The sequence below is a fragment of the Cynocephalus volans genome, chromosome 4 (assembly GCF_027409185.1).
Source record: "Cynocephalus volans isolate mCynVol1 chromosome 4, mCynVol1.pri, whole genome shotgun sequence".
NCBI classification, from domain to species: Eukaryota; Metazoa; Chordata; class Mammalia; order Dermoptera; family Cynocephalidae; genus Cynocephalus; species Cynocephalus volans.
Genome location: NC_084463.1, coordinates 19,914,162 through 19,928,716, shown reverse-complemented (window position 1 = coordinate 19,928,716; position 14,555 = coordinate 19,914,162). Strand labels below are relative to the sequence as shown.

The 14,555-nt window shown below is 39.5% G+C and overlaps 1 pseudogene; it reads left to right on the top strand.

Annotated features, from left to right (window-relative positions):
* Positions 1–7,474, top strand: part of LOC134375879 (RNA-binding protein with multiple splicing-like) — a 29,841-nt pseudogene extending 22,367 nt beyond the window's left edge.
* The last annotated feature ends 7,081 nt before the right edge of the window (positions 7,475–14,555 follow it).

Below are 14,555 nucleotides of genomic sequence, written 5' to 3'. Positions count from 1 at the left end.
GTAAGAGGTACCATATTGGAAAGGCCAAGCAGAAGCCCGTCAACTCTCCTTGGCCCAGGCCAAGATAGTAAAGGAGAAAAATGACCTCAACCTGAGTGAAATGCTGGATTGTTGCAACTCTCAAAGATGTAGTGTGGTGTTCTTCATTACACACATTGGGTTTCTCAATCTGGCCAGTATAAAAACCTGGTGGATCAACTTAGATAAGTGGCAATTACAACCTCAGACACATAGTAGCTGTGGTATCCTTGCTACACTCTGATTTGTGCTATGTGAATGCATTTTTTTCAATACCCATCAAGAATGAGGATCAGAGTTAGTTTGTAGTCACCTGGAATGGATAGCAACCTGCATTCATGGTCTTGCTTCATAGCTAGTCTTATCCTGGCTCAATACGGTCTGACAGGGCTGAACCATCTGGTCATTCCAAAATATGCTGTGGGTCCACTATATTGATGACATGTTCATGGGGCATGAAGAGCAGAAAGTGGCAAATACTCTGGATGTGCTTTAAAGGGTGGGAGGTAAATTCTACAAAGTTTTAGGGTCCTGCCCTGCTGGTGATTTTTTATAGATCCAGTAATCTGGGGTGGGCCAGATCATTTGCTCTAAAGTAAAAGACATGTTATGACACCTTGGTGTTTCCACCATTAGGGAAGAAGCCAGGCTTGTTATGCTGATAGGGATTTGAGGACAGCATACGTTATATTTGGAAATACTCTTTTGGCCCATTTATCAAGTGACTTGCAGGACTAACAGTCTTGAATAGGTCCAGAGCAACAGAGGCTCTGTAGCAGGTCCAGGCTGTGGTACAAACAGCCTGTCACTTGGGTCATGTAACTCACTCTCTCCTGTGCTGCTGGAAACATCCTTGGTAGATACAGATACATGAGGACTCTCTGGCTGGTCCCAATTTGAGGACTGCAGCACCCCTACCTAGAGTTCTGGGCCAAAGCCATGCTGCCTACAGCAGAGGACCATGTGCAAAGCATGTGCCGGCATTGTTCGGGGTCTTGGTGGAGACTGAATGTCTGCCCGTGGGAAGAGAGCTGCTCATCAGGAGCCACCTGCTTCTGGCTGACGGCATCACAAGGTTGGACAGGCACGGCAGCAATTCTCAGGGGAGCAAAAGGAAATTCTCCAGAGCATGCAGATGACGAATGTAAGTTGCAGCCTGGGGGCCAGTTGCAGCAATGGGAACTACAGGTCATCCCACTAACCTCCTTGTAAATTCTCCCAGAAATGGTGACTAACAACCATCTTGAAGGTGTCCTGATGGTATAAACTTGATGTGAGTGGACCTGAGTGGCACAAGGGATGGAGTGAAACCATTAGTGTCAGTGCTTCCCCCGATGTTCTCTAGAATCTCTGTCCTGTCTGGCACCCTTCCCCGCCCCCCGCCCCAGCATCTGGCTGCTTTTACCTTCAATGACCACTGCCTAAAATTCTTTGGAGGATGGCCCTTGGTTGACTGGAGTCACTTTTACTACATGTGCAGAGAGTTGAAAGTGTCTAGGAGTTTGTGTTCCCCAATGCAGACCTTAGCTAATGACTGAGAAGTTCGGGAGCACAAAAACACAGCTCCTTTGCCTCAGGTCGAGCTGAATCTACCCACTACAGGATTTTGTCTGAAATCACATCCTGGCTTGACCTTTCCCTCTTCCTTGTCCTGCTTCCTTTTCTCCTTCATCGGTTTCTGCTGGGAGCACTTCCTTCCTTCCTAAATAAATCATTGCACCTGAAGCCTTATCTCAGGCTCTGCTTCTGGCAAAACTCATCTATGACACTGTCTTTTCTTCTTAACCAGGATGTAAGACCCTAGAGAACTGAGACGGTTTCTTATAATTCTTAAGTTTTTAATCATTATGTGCAGTACAAGGCTTAGGTGTAGTAGACAACCACTAGAGTCTCAACACAATCCTTGGATCATTTTAACACACTTCAAATGATTATATATTTGTGTATCACAGGAAATAAAATATTTGATTACTAAAACCGAGATGTGATTTACTATTTTCTTCTTCTTCTTCTTTACAAAATGATGTAAAGCTATTATTTTTGAAAATCTTCATTTTATTTTGACATCTTCCAGCATGACTCAAATATTACTCATTACAAAGGGCCCATCACTTTATCATCAAGTTTAGGAATGACACAAAAGGAATGCCTTATGGCAATAAAATTTATTTTTAAAGTAAAGTTTGATTTTTCAAAGATCTCAGAGCATACAAATGAATTGCCTTTCGCACTTGGCTATCATAATATTCACAGAAAATTACAATAAGATGAATCATTCACATCACTCAGAAATTCATGATTCTAAGGTGTATGAGATGCCTCTGATGAGATAATGTATAAGGAAAGCACATAATTGAAGCAGCACATTAGACTCTCCCTTTAATGAAGATGACAAAACCCTCCCATCACAAGTAGGGGACCCATCATTCCCTGTGCTATTCTCATCCCAAACAAATTTAAAAGACATAGTCTTGACTTACTTTGGTTATATGATGTGTCTGTGTGATGGAAGAGAAGCTGACCTTCTGAAAAATGACAGTTTTAGAAAGGAATGTGACCGGCAAATGGGGCCATGAAGTGGAATGAGTTGGAAGGAAAGAGCATAGCCAGATCTGGGCCATGCTGAGAAGTGGGTGAATATTGAGACATATTCTTGGGGAGAATATTCACGAGTGCATCACGAAATTCTTCTGGCTGCCCACTTTCTGTGCATTCAATAAGTTTGCACGTCCTGCCACCTCTCCCCGCAGGCTGATCAGCACCCATGAGTTCTGGTCAATGAATTGGGAGCAGAGAGCTGTTTCACTTCTGGGTTGGAGCACTGAGTGCCCTGGGTGAGACCCTGTGGAGCTCTCTTCTGCCATGGTGGTTGGACATGTTTGAGGTTGTGGCTACTCTGTCACTCAGGAACCTAAAGTGATGAGCACAGCCCCACCTTGCAAACCATGATAAGTGTATAATAGGAATGAGAAAATATGTTGAGATGTTGGTCAAAGGGAACAAAGCTTCAGTTAGGAAGAATAAGATTTTTAAAAAATTTATCAATATACAATGCAGTTGATTTTCATGCCCCTTTACCAATTCCTCCTTTTGCCCATCCTTCACCCCCCCTCCCCTATCAACATCATATCTATGTACCTGTCTTAGCAAGTTCAAGGAATTGTTGTGATTGTTGTATCTTCTCTCCTCCTCCCCATTTATTTGTTTGTGTGTATTTATTTTTATTGGCTCCCACAAATAAGTGAGAGCATGTGGTATTTCTCTTTCTTTGCCTGGCTTATTTCACTTAATACAATTTTCTCTGAGTCCATCGATGTTGCTCTCTAAGTCCATCCATGTTGCTGTGAATGGTAGTATTTCATTTTTTTATAGCAGAGTAGTATTCTATTGTGTAGATATACCACATTTTCCTTATTCACTCATCCAATGATGGTTCCAACTCTTGGCTATTGTAAATAACACTGCAATAAACATGGAAGTACAAGTATCCCTTCGACATGATGATTTCCATTCCTTTGGGTGTATACCCAGCAGTGGGATAGCTGGGTCATATGGTAGATCTATCTGTAATTGTTTAAGGAACCTCCATTACCATTTTCCATAAAGGCTGAACCATTTTGCAGTCCCACCAACAGTGTATGAGGGTTCCTTTTTCTCTGCATCCTCACCAGTATTAATCATTCTCAGTCTTTTGGATATTAGCCATCCTAACTGGAGTAAGATGGTATCTCAGAGTGGTCTTGATTTGCATTCCCCGAATGCTGAGTCATGTTGAGCATTTTTTCATGTGTCTGTTGGCCACTCATATATCTTCCTTTGAGAAATGCCTATTCAGCTCCTTGCCCATTTTTTAATTGGGTTACTTGTTTTTCTGCTGTTAAGTTGTTTGAGTTCCTTTTATATTCTGGATATTGCTCCTTTGTCAGATATATATTTTTCAAATATTTTCTCCCGCTCTGTTGGTTGTCTTTTCACTCTGTTAATTGTTTCTTTTGCTGTGCAGAAGCTTTTTAGTTTGATATAATCTCATTTGTTTATTTTTCCTCTGGTTGCCTGTGCTTTCAGGGTTGTATTCATAAAGTCTGTGCCCAATGCTACTTCCTGGAGTGTTTCCCTTATGTTTTCTTTAAGGAAGTTTATGGTTTCAAGATGTATATTTAATTCTTTAATCCATTTTGAGTTGATTTTCATATATGGTGAGAAGTATGGGTCTAGTTTCATTCTCCTACATATGAATGTCCAGTTTTCCCAGCATCATTATCTGAAGAGGTAGTCTCTTCCCCAGTGTGTGGTCTTGATGCCTTTGTTGAAGATCAGATGGTTGTAGGTACATGGGTTGGTTTCTGGATTCTTTGTTCTGTTCCATTGGTCCATGTGTCTGTTTTTATGCCAGTACCATGCTGTTTTGGCTACTACAGCTTTGTAGTATAGTTTAAAGTCAGGTAGTTTTATGCCTCCAGCTTTATTTATTTATATATTTTTGCTCAAGATTACTTTGGATATTCATGGTCTTTTGTTATTCTATATGAATGTTAGGATTGTTGTTTTTTTTTTCCATTTCTGAGCAAAATCTCATTGGAATTTTGATGGGGAAAAGAATAAGTTTTAATGGTTTATTGCACAGTATGGTGACCATAGTTAGTACTAACATATTGTCCATTTCCGTTGCTTATAACAAAGTACCTGAAACTGGGTAATTTATAAAGAAAAAAAATTTATTTCTCAAAGTTTGGAGGTTGCAAAGTCCAAGGTTGAGGGAACACATCTGGTGAGGGTCTTTTTTCCACAGCAATGCAGAGTGCCCCATGGAGAGAATTTGTTGAGCAAAAGAGAAGTAACTTTCTCTCTCTCTCTCCTTTTAAAGCCATCAGAACCATGCCCATTATTCCACGAGGGGACCAATCCATTCAGAAGGGCACAGTCTTCACAATCTGATCACCTCTCCAAGGCCCTACCTTTCTAATACCATAATTGGATTACCCACCCTATTAACACTGTTACAATAGATATCAAGTTTCCAATACATAAACTTTTTGAGGACACATTTAACCCATAGCATATTGCATGTTGGAAAATTGCTGAAAAAGTAGATTTCAAGTGTTCTCATTACAAAAAAATGAAAAATAGGTGAGACGATGGGTATGTTAGTTAGATTGATTTAATACTTATATCAAAACATCATGTTGTATGCCATTAACATATACAATTATTATTTGTCAATTAAAATGTTTTTAAAAACTTTTTAAAAGAATAAATTTTTAATGTTAAGCTATTGAGATAATGGGATTTTTTTTCTACAGAATATCAGCCCATCTTCCCTAATATGGAAAGTGATGTTTATTTTCCATTTGGCTTCATACCATCTTTTTAATACCTTTCTTCCACTGCTTCCTACCCCTCTGCAGCCCTTCCAATTAATCTCCTAGACTCCCATGGGTTCTGTCTGTTTTCTCCCAAACCAAAACCCATTGAGAAATTAATTTATACTAAGGCACAATGAAGCTTAATATGTTGTATATTTCTGTATTTTTTTTAAGTAGGGACAAAATTTAAGGCAAATAAATAAATAATGGATAATGAAGATTCAAGATAGACAAAAACATTGTGGGAATAAAAGCCTGGTGGGTGTGAAATTTCTGCACAGTCCTTAACTCACTGGTCCTGCCCTACACACTAGCAGGCCAGTAGGATTAAAAACATGGGCTCTGGTGTTAGAGCAGGTACAAATCCTCTTACTATCACTAGCTTTGTGACATTAGCAAAGTCTTATAAATTATCTAAACCTTAGTTTCCACATCTATAAAATGGGACAAATATATGCAAGTTATGGTTGGTGTGAAGATTAAATAGAAATAATGGATAAACGCTTTGCTGAGTGTCAAAGCTATAAATAAATCGTTTTATTACTCTCACTATTATCTTCCACATAACAAGCTCTTCCACTCCTTTGTATGGTCAGAAATTTAAGGGGTATTATCACTGATATTTTCGTTAATGATTGCTTTAGAAATTTCCCCACAATTCCCATTGTCAGTGGTCATTTGTACTGAGTTCTCTTAATTCTTTAATTTCTCCGAGCTATTCTACTCTAGTCCAGATTAGGAAAATCAATCCCATTTTTAAAATCCATGGTCTATATGTCTTACAGCTACATTTTTATTCTTTTTTTCTCTAAAGAGGACTAAAGGCATAGCTCATATATTCCTTGGCACTTTCCAATGATCAAGTGTATCACATTAATTTCTCTGGGTCGCAGGACAATTCATTCCAGTGTTGCTTGGTTTCATACGATCCACCAGCCGGAGAATGAATTAACCTAAGAATCCAAGAGGGAAGAAGGTGTCAATTTCGTCCTAAATATATATATAATATATATATATAAAATATATATATATATTATATATATATAATATATATATCGATTGATAAGTATACATATTGTCAAGGTGAAGTCTGTTCAACTTGACAATGGAAGTGAGTCCACATCATGGCAGAATAAAAGGCAGAATCAGGTCTGATGTGAGTCTGACCTATCTCGGGGATTGAGATTTTAACCATGGTGGGATAAGGAGGAGGATTTTGTTTTGTTTAGAATAGGATTACGAGTCTGAAAGATCCAGGTTACCCTTCCATACTGGCTATGTGACCTTGGACAGTTCAGTTCTCTGTGCATCTGTGTCTCTACATATAAAAACGGGGCGGGGGGGGGTCGGCCGCTTCCGCCCGCGCCCCGCACCTCCTCCCGTGCTCTCTGGGCGCCCCTCGTCCCCTCCTTCCCGCAGCCCCGTCCCCTCCTCTCTGGGCTCACTCCGGAGACTCCCGTCCTCGCCCCAGCCCTGCCCGGCGAGGCAGGACCAGGAGGATGCGCGGCGGCGGCAGAGCTGAGAAGGGCCAGCCTTCAGGAGCAGGAGGGCCGCACCCTGTGTTTCTCCTCCTGGATATCAGCCCTCGGGAGCTCTGTCTGCTTTTCGGACCATTTAAGGGCCGTGAGGGTGCTCTTATAAAGCTCACGTCTAAGCACCCGGGTTCCGTCAGTTTTCACCGTCGCTCAGAAGCAGAAGCTGCAGGGAATGCTTCGAGTGGCATCCGCTTCGATCCTGAAATTCGGCAAACACGAAGATGGCCGAGAACAAACTAGTAAGCACTGCAAACCCCAGTACTGCTCTGCCCAGCGCTGGTACCTCAGTTCACTGGCAGAGAGCCAACTGCACTTTACCCAGTAGCCCTAAGTGCGGCCTGTACCCTGTGAACCCAGCGGGGCTGCCGCCTGCTCTGCCTCCTGCTGCTTCCACCTGCCCCTCTTCACTGCATGGCCAGTGTGTCTCTCCTGAGGCAAAGCCCAGCACTCACGTCTTGTCCACTTCTCCAGCATGTTACATTTGTCTCTGGGAGAGTGTTTGTAACCTATCAACCTGCTGCAGACCAGCAGAGGGAGCTGCCGTGTTTAATTTGTTAGCTATTTTCCCCCCTTTTGCCAAAACTATTACTTGGCACATTTGAGAGATTTCAGTAAAAATTTTAATCAGACATAAAAAGGGGGAGGTGTTAATATCTGAACTGGGGTAATATCTGTTTTGCTATGTCTTGCTACTATTGCAGGTTTTTCCTAGGTATCAAATGATAAATCATTCAAATCGGAACTTTAGTTATTTTTTTCAATGTGTTTATATAATTTAATCACTCTCTTTTAGAACAATTCACTGACACGGTTTTACAATTTACATGGAAAATATTTTCCCTATAGTTTATACTTTTAAATATAAGAATTGCCCTTAACCAGTGAATTGAGGGTCCATGTGATGTTGGCAATACTTGCTGAAAATGAAGTGGAACTACGGTGAATATTTGTGGGCTTTTTTCAGAGAATATGAAAACATTAATATGACTGAAATTTATTTTCAAAAGCAACAAATGAGCTTATTGTCCTTATTACTGAGAACCACTACATTCAAAAATGACTTTCCTTTTAGAAGAAAATCTTTTCATTCTCTCTCTCTCTCTCTCTCTCACTCTCTCTCTCTCTCTGTGTGTGTGTGTGTGTGTGTGTGTGTGTGTGTGTGTGTGTGTGTGTGTGTGTGTGTGTCTAGAATGTTGGCCAAATACAGTTAAATCCATAAGAGACTGTTCTGTTATTATGACCTAATTCAGCATAGCCTTAACTAATCTAAGGCTGTTTGTTTTTCAGAGTAATCTTAATAAATTTGCACTCAAGCCAAAAGCTTCTACTGTGTTTTTAGTAGAATATGATTGGGCGGCAGTGAAGACTCTCTCCAAATTGGAATGGGACCTGTGGTGATAACACGAACCCCCTAGCTATGGTCACACTGACGATGCCCATGGAAAGCGTGTCTTTCAACGGCTAATAAGGAAAGCAGAGGGTTTCTCAGTTACAGCTTCTTGTTTAAGACTGGATGGAAACCACGAGCACCACTCCAACAATGTGTGATTGATGAGGGAAGAATTGGTAAACCACAGCCTCGCCCATCTCCTGAGAGAAGGCAAAATACAGCAAGTGTCTCCCCAAAGTCCCCACACTTAGTATTTTACAGCACTTTTGAAAAATGTTTTCTTTTTTAATTCCTAATAAATCTAAGCTTTAAAAAAAATTTTTTTTCCTTTTGTATAAAATCTTTGTGAAAGGACTGAGAGATGAGAGTTCACAGATAAGTTCTTTATCCTGATTTTTCTTTCATTCTCATGTATTTAGAGCCTTTCAACTCCCAATTTGAATGGAAATAGAATTTGGAGGTTTGGGAATTTTCTGTTGCCCACAGGAATCCCAAATGAGTACTTGTTCCATCAGACCTTGCTTTAGTAGGTCACAGCAACCTCAAACTTACAGTAGCAAACTTTCCAGAGCTAAAGCCCCTCAAAGTCCGTCATGTCAGGTAAACTTTATAGGTTCAGTTGTCCATGATATACATCACTGGAAAACATAACCCACCCCCAATCCCAAACAGGAAATGCTAAGGAAATGTAAGACAAAAGATGATCAAAATGATTTTCATATTATTCACTCCGAGAAAGTAGTATCTTTGTTAAAAAATATAAGTTGCTGGTCAGCTTAGTCTTCTAAAATTGAAGGCATGCACAGCCACAACCCTGGGTAATTTTCAGGCAGCCATGCTCATACCCCCATTTCTAAAACTAATATTCACTTGGCGACTACACCAACCATCTTGTACTTCTAAACTTAATTCTGAGGCATTGTCAAATAATAGCAAACCACTGGAAACAGTGGCCTATCAAGCATTCCCTGATGACTGATGATATTGGGTCCCTTTTCATATCATTATTGGTCATTTGTATATTTTATTTAGGGAATTACCTGTTTAGATTGTCCTTCTGTTGTTGAGTTGCAAACATTCTCTTGGTTGTCTTTTTGCTCTCTTGGTGTGTCCTTTAAATGACAAAAGTTTTAAATTTTGATGAAGTTCAATTTAACTATTTTTTTTCTCAAGTTTCTGGTACTTTTGGTGTAATATCTAAGAAACCATTGCCTGATACAAGGTCATGAAGATTTGCGCCTCTTTTCTTTTAAGAGTTGTGTATCTTTAGCTCTTACAGTTAGTTCTTTGATTCATTTTGTGTTCATTATTGTTCTGTTATCATTATTTTTATGTTATGAGGTAGGGGTCCAAATTCATTCTTCTATGTGTGGATATCCAGTTGTCCCAGCATGATTTGTTGAACAGTCTATTCTTTCCTTTTACTGTGGTCTTGTCATTGTTGTAGAAAATCAATTGAGTAGAGATGTATGGGTTATTTCTGGATTCTCAGTTTTATTACACTGATCTAAGTCTTTCTGTTGAACACGGCTATAAACATATATTTTCTTAAGCAAAATATTCCAGGAGCTCTTACTGATACTACCAGCTCAAATTCAGGACTTCATTGGTAGCATGTCTCCCTTTTAATCTATGCTGACAATGCTGGTTCTTAGTGACATCAGTATAATTACTTGTTTTATCTGAAGATACACATGCAAAAGCTTCAGAATAACAATGCAAGTACTACCACCAACAATATAATTACTACAAATATTTTTGAAATATATTTTCACTAAGTAAAGAATTCTAGGTTGACACCTCTACTTTCAGTACTTTGAAAACGCCACTGTACTGTCTTCTACCTTGCGTTGTTTTCAGAGAGAAATCTACCATCACATTCATTTTTGTTCTTATTTATGTAATGTGCCTTTTTTCTCTGTCTCATTTTAAAACTTTGTTCCTGTTTTAAGCAATTCGATTATGATATGCCTTGATTTAGTTGCTTTCATGTTTTTTGTGCTTGAGCTTATTCAACTTCTCAGATTTATGGGGTTTTAGTTTGCATCAAATTTGGGAAATTTTCATCCAGTGTTTTTCAAATACTTTTTTTTCACCTCTTACCATCTCTTTTGGGAACTTAAATTACATGTATATTAGCCCACTTGAGGTTGCACAATAGCTCACTAATACTTGTTTCTTGTTTTAAAATATTCTTTTTTCTCTGTGTGTTTCATTTTGGACAGTTTTTATTGCTATGTCTTACAATTTGCTAATCTTCTCTTCATTTCTAGTATTCTGTTAACCCCATTCAGTTATATTTTTTTTACCTCAGCTAATATATTTTTATCTTTACAAGTTTAATTTAGGTCTTCTTTATATCTTCCAAGTCTCAACTTCAGATGTTTATTTTTTCCTGTAACATCTTGGGCATATGGAATAAAATTATAATAATAGTTTTAATATCCCTGTCTACTGACTTGCCTGAGTCATTTCTGGATCAGTGCTGATTGACTATTTTCTCCTAATTATGAGTTGTATTTTCCTTATTCTCTCCACACCTGGCAATTTTTGATTGGATGCCTTTCATTGTGATTTTTTCATTTTTGGCTTGCTCAGTCAACAAGAATCATTTGAAGGACTTCAGTTGGAGCTGCACAAGAAGAAAATTTCACCTTCTCACAGGACTGGGAACTTAAGCATCATGGAAAGAGACAGTAGATGAATCCAAATCCTACCCAATTAATGATTAGCTGAGATTTGCCTTTGACATAAAAGGATGCAACAAGGACCAGGAAGGATTACTCCTGCTCACTCACCAGACCAAACCCTTAAATACTGCTATGGTTGGAATGTTTATCTCTTCCAAAATTTATGTTGAAATTGAATTGCCAATGTAATGGTATTGGGAGGCGGGGCCTTTAAGAGGTCATTGGGCTCTGCGCTCATGGAAGAATTAATGCCCTTATTGCAGGAGTTGGTTTGTTACAGAATGGCAAGTTTGGCCCTCTTTTCTCTCTCTCTTCAACCCTCTGTCTCACTCTCTCTCTTTTCTTCATGTTATGACAAAGCAAGAAGGCCCTCACCAGGTGCCAGCACTTTGATCTCGGATTTCCCAGATTCCAGAACTGTGAGCCAATAAATTTCTTTTCATTATAAATTGCCCAGTCTCAGATATTCTTTTAAGGTAGCACAACACAGACTAAAGCAGATAATAATTACAGTCCAGAGTCCCCCCAAATTTGCCACAAGCTATTGGGCATTCAGGCCCAAAGTGTTTGCAGTCCCTTTCTCCCATCCCCTAGAGTTCAGTCCTACAGGCTAAATGAAACTCCATAGCTCCCGTCCTAGCCCAGCCCCAACTGCTCTCTCTGACTCTGATCCTCCCCTGTGATTACACAGGGACACAGGAAAGAAGCCAAGATAATGCATAAATAGTATCATCACCCACATTTTACAGAAACAGAAGCTGAAGCTTGAGAGGTATCACCTTGCATCAAGCTGATAGTCTCCAAAGGCTGGGTTCTCTGCCCTATGCTGCATTTCATCTTGTGATGCACCAGGCTGGATGGAGGCTGCGCTGCATTACTGTCAATTTGGAAAATGTGTTTAAAATTTTGGCAATTGTGCCATACATCTTGTATCAGAAACTACCAGGATCTCACACCAGGTTTTAAGGTCTTTGTGTGTAATTTTCTGTGCTTGGTAACTTTGTTGAGTAAATCATGACAAAACTCAGCAAAATAAAATGTGTAGGAAAGTGTATCTTTAATCAGTCTGCCACAACTTAAACCTTTGTACAGATTTTTCTCTCTTTAACTGGATTCTGATTTAGATTATTTATAATTTTCCTTTCTTTTATGAGGTTATACATGTGTAATAGAAAACATTGAATGTAAAGTAAAAACTGTATATTTGGAAATATCCAGGAAGATAGAAGTTTTATTTTTCTTTGAGATAATTAGCATCTCCAATGGTTTGTATAATGCCATTCTGTACAACAGTTTTCATTTAGTTTGCTGCCGCAGATAAAAAAAAATTATCATTTATAAAAAGCACAAATAAAACCATGAATAGTCTTACAAATATTTTGCCTTTTGTATCACTTAAAGAGTCATTCTGTTTGGATATACAAAAGTTAGGATAGACCAAGCTGAATTTTTCCTCTCAATTACCCTATATACTGGTATTTGGGGAATAAATTGGGTAATATATATAAGAAGAAATGTCCCGGGCATGTAAAGGTCAATGTCATGAGAACCAAAATTATCTACCTCATATTCTGCGTGGACACTTAGGACGAAGCCACCCCCACTGTCTACATAGTGACTTTGCTATTTTCACTGCTTCGTTGGCATTTCTTTTCCTTTCCAGGACTGTTTTGCCCAGACAAATAGTATGATTATTTATTAAATGAACATCTTTAAGGATCCATTAGCTCTTCAATGGATAGCATCAAACAGTTCCAGACCTGAGATTCTTTCAATGCCTCACCTCAAAATCCTCACCTTGCCATTCCCACAAATCCATGACTATTGTATTGGGATTCTTACCCAATCTCCACTAAGTTCCTGTGTTGAAAGAGCTACCTTAAACCAAAACTTCAATTCTCAACAAATTCTGATCTTGCTTTCCTCCCTCAGAGATGCAAAGCTTTGCAGAGATGGTGTTCTCCCTTCTGCAGGAAAGAAAAAAAATCAGCTTTTTCTTATCAATGGATTCTGTTGATCCTATTAGGGAAATCACTTTTTGACAGTCATTATCATCTCCAAGCACTTATTGAGACCCTACTGAGCAGAGTCCTGGGCTGGGTGCAAGCTCCTTAGAGCTTGTGCTATATTGATTAACTTGTTGTGCCTAGACCCCCCCTCAGGGCCGGCCACCTGCCCACCTCCCAGCCCTGACTCCTTGGCCTGCCTGAACCCTTCACTCTAGCCGCAGGGAACTGCTCACCTTTCCCAGAGATGCTCCTTAGAATCTCTTGGCTTTTGCCTGTGCTGTTTCTTCCACCCACCCAGAGAACTCCACTTATGCTTAGAAACCCAGAACAAATATAAAGTTTCCCTTATGAAAACTTCTTGGGCCCATCTCACCCTCACACAGAAAGAATCATTTCCTCCTCTTTCCCACTGCTGTTTTGTGCCCATGTATTTTTTATCAGATAAATGAAAAAGCTACCCTGTGGCTTATCACACTGTATTGTAATTACGTTTCTTTCTCTTTGAGGTACTTAAGATCTGAGACTGTGTGTGTGTGTGTGTGTGTGTGCGCGTGTGTGTATGAGCATGTGTGCGTGTGTGTATGAGCATGTGTGCGTGTGTGTATGAGCCTGTGTGCGTGTGTGTATGAGCCTGTGTGCGTGTGTGTATGAGCATGTGTGCGTGTGTGTGTTTAGTGTCTGTGTCCTTAATAGCAGGTACAGGAAAGACAATTGAATGGGTGATTCAAGAGAAATAGAAAATAAAGGAAAGAAATAGAGAAACAAGTAGAAGTGGAAGCAAATAAAAGGAAAGGAGAGGATATGATTTGCCTAAAATTCATTTTCTCCAACACTCATTGACTTATTTAATGTATCATCCAGTAAGCTCAGAACTTTTACTATTTTAGATTAATTACTCCTATAAAAAAACCTGTGAGAGATTTACTGTACATTTTATTTTATTCTGCAAATATAGGAGATATGACACGTAGAAGCAGTACAGGTGCTTGAGGTCACTGAGTTGCTAGTGCTGGAGCAGGGATTCCATCTAAGCAGCATTTGCACAAGAGTGATAAATTCATAGATAGTTTATCCATTGGTATCTTTGTTTAGACCCCACCATGTTCTAAGAAAAGTCTAAGAGGGTTTTTAATTATATGAGCTGGATAGCATACTAAGGAGATGAAGGAGGACACACACAAATTTATTTTCAAATTGATTATTGGACAATGCAAGGAAGGAAATTTGGACCATTGAAAAAAAGTCAATACCTAAAAGAAAAGCAATACAAACGTTCTAAGGAAGCACTGTCTTTTCAACACTAAGAGTAGAAAGAAGGTCCCTGAGTCCCCCAGTCTGTCCGGTTTCCTCATAAAGGAAGAGTGAACTATGTACGCCCAATGCCCTCCCCATGTCAGTACACAAGTAGGTCCCATGGATTCTAGATTACAAGGGGCCTCAATGCTGTTCCAAAGCATCACCCCAGATGCAATTCAAATCAGAATCGGGGAGTGGGAGAGAAAACGCAGTCCAGGTACACAGGTCTAGAATGGGCTTTCTTAGCATAGGTG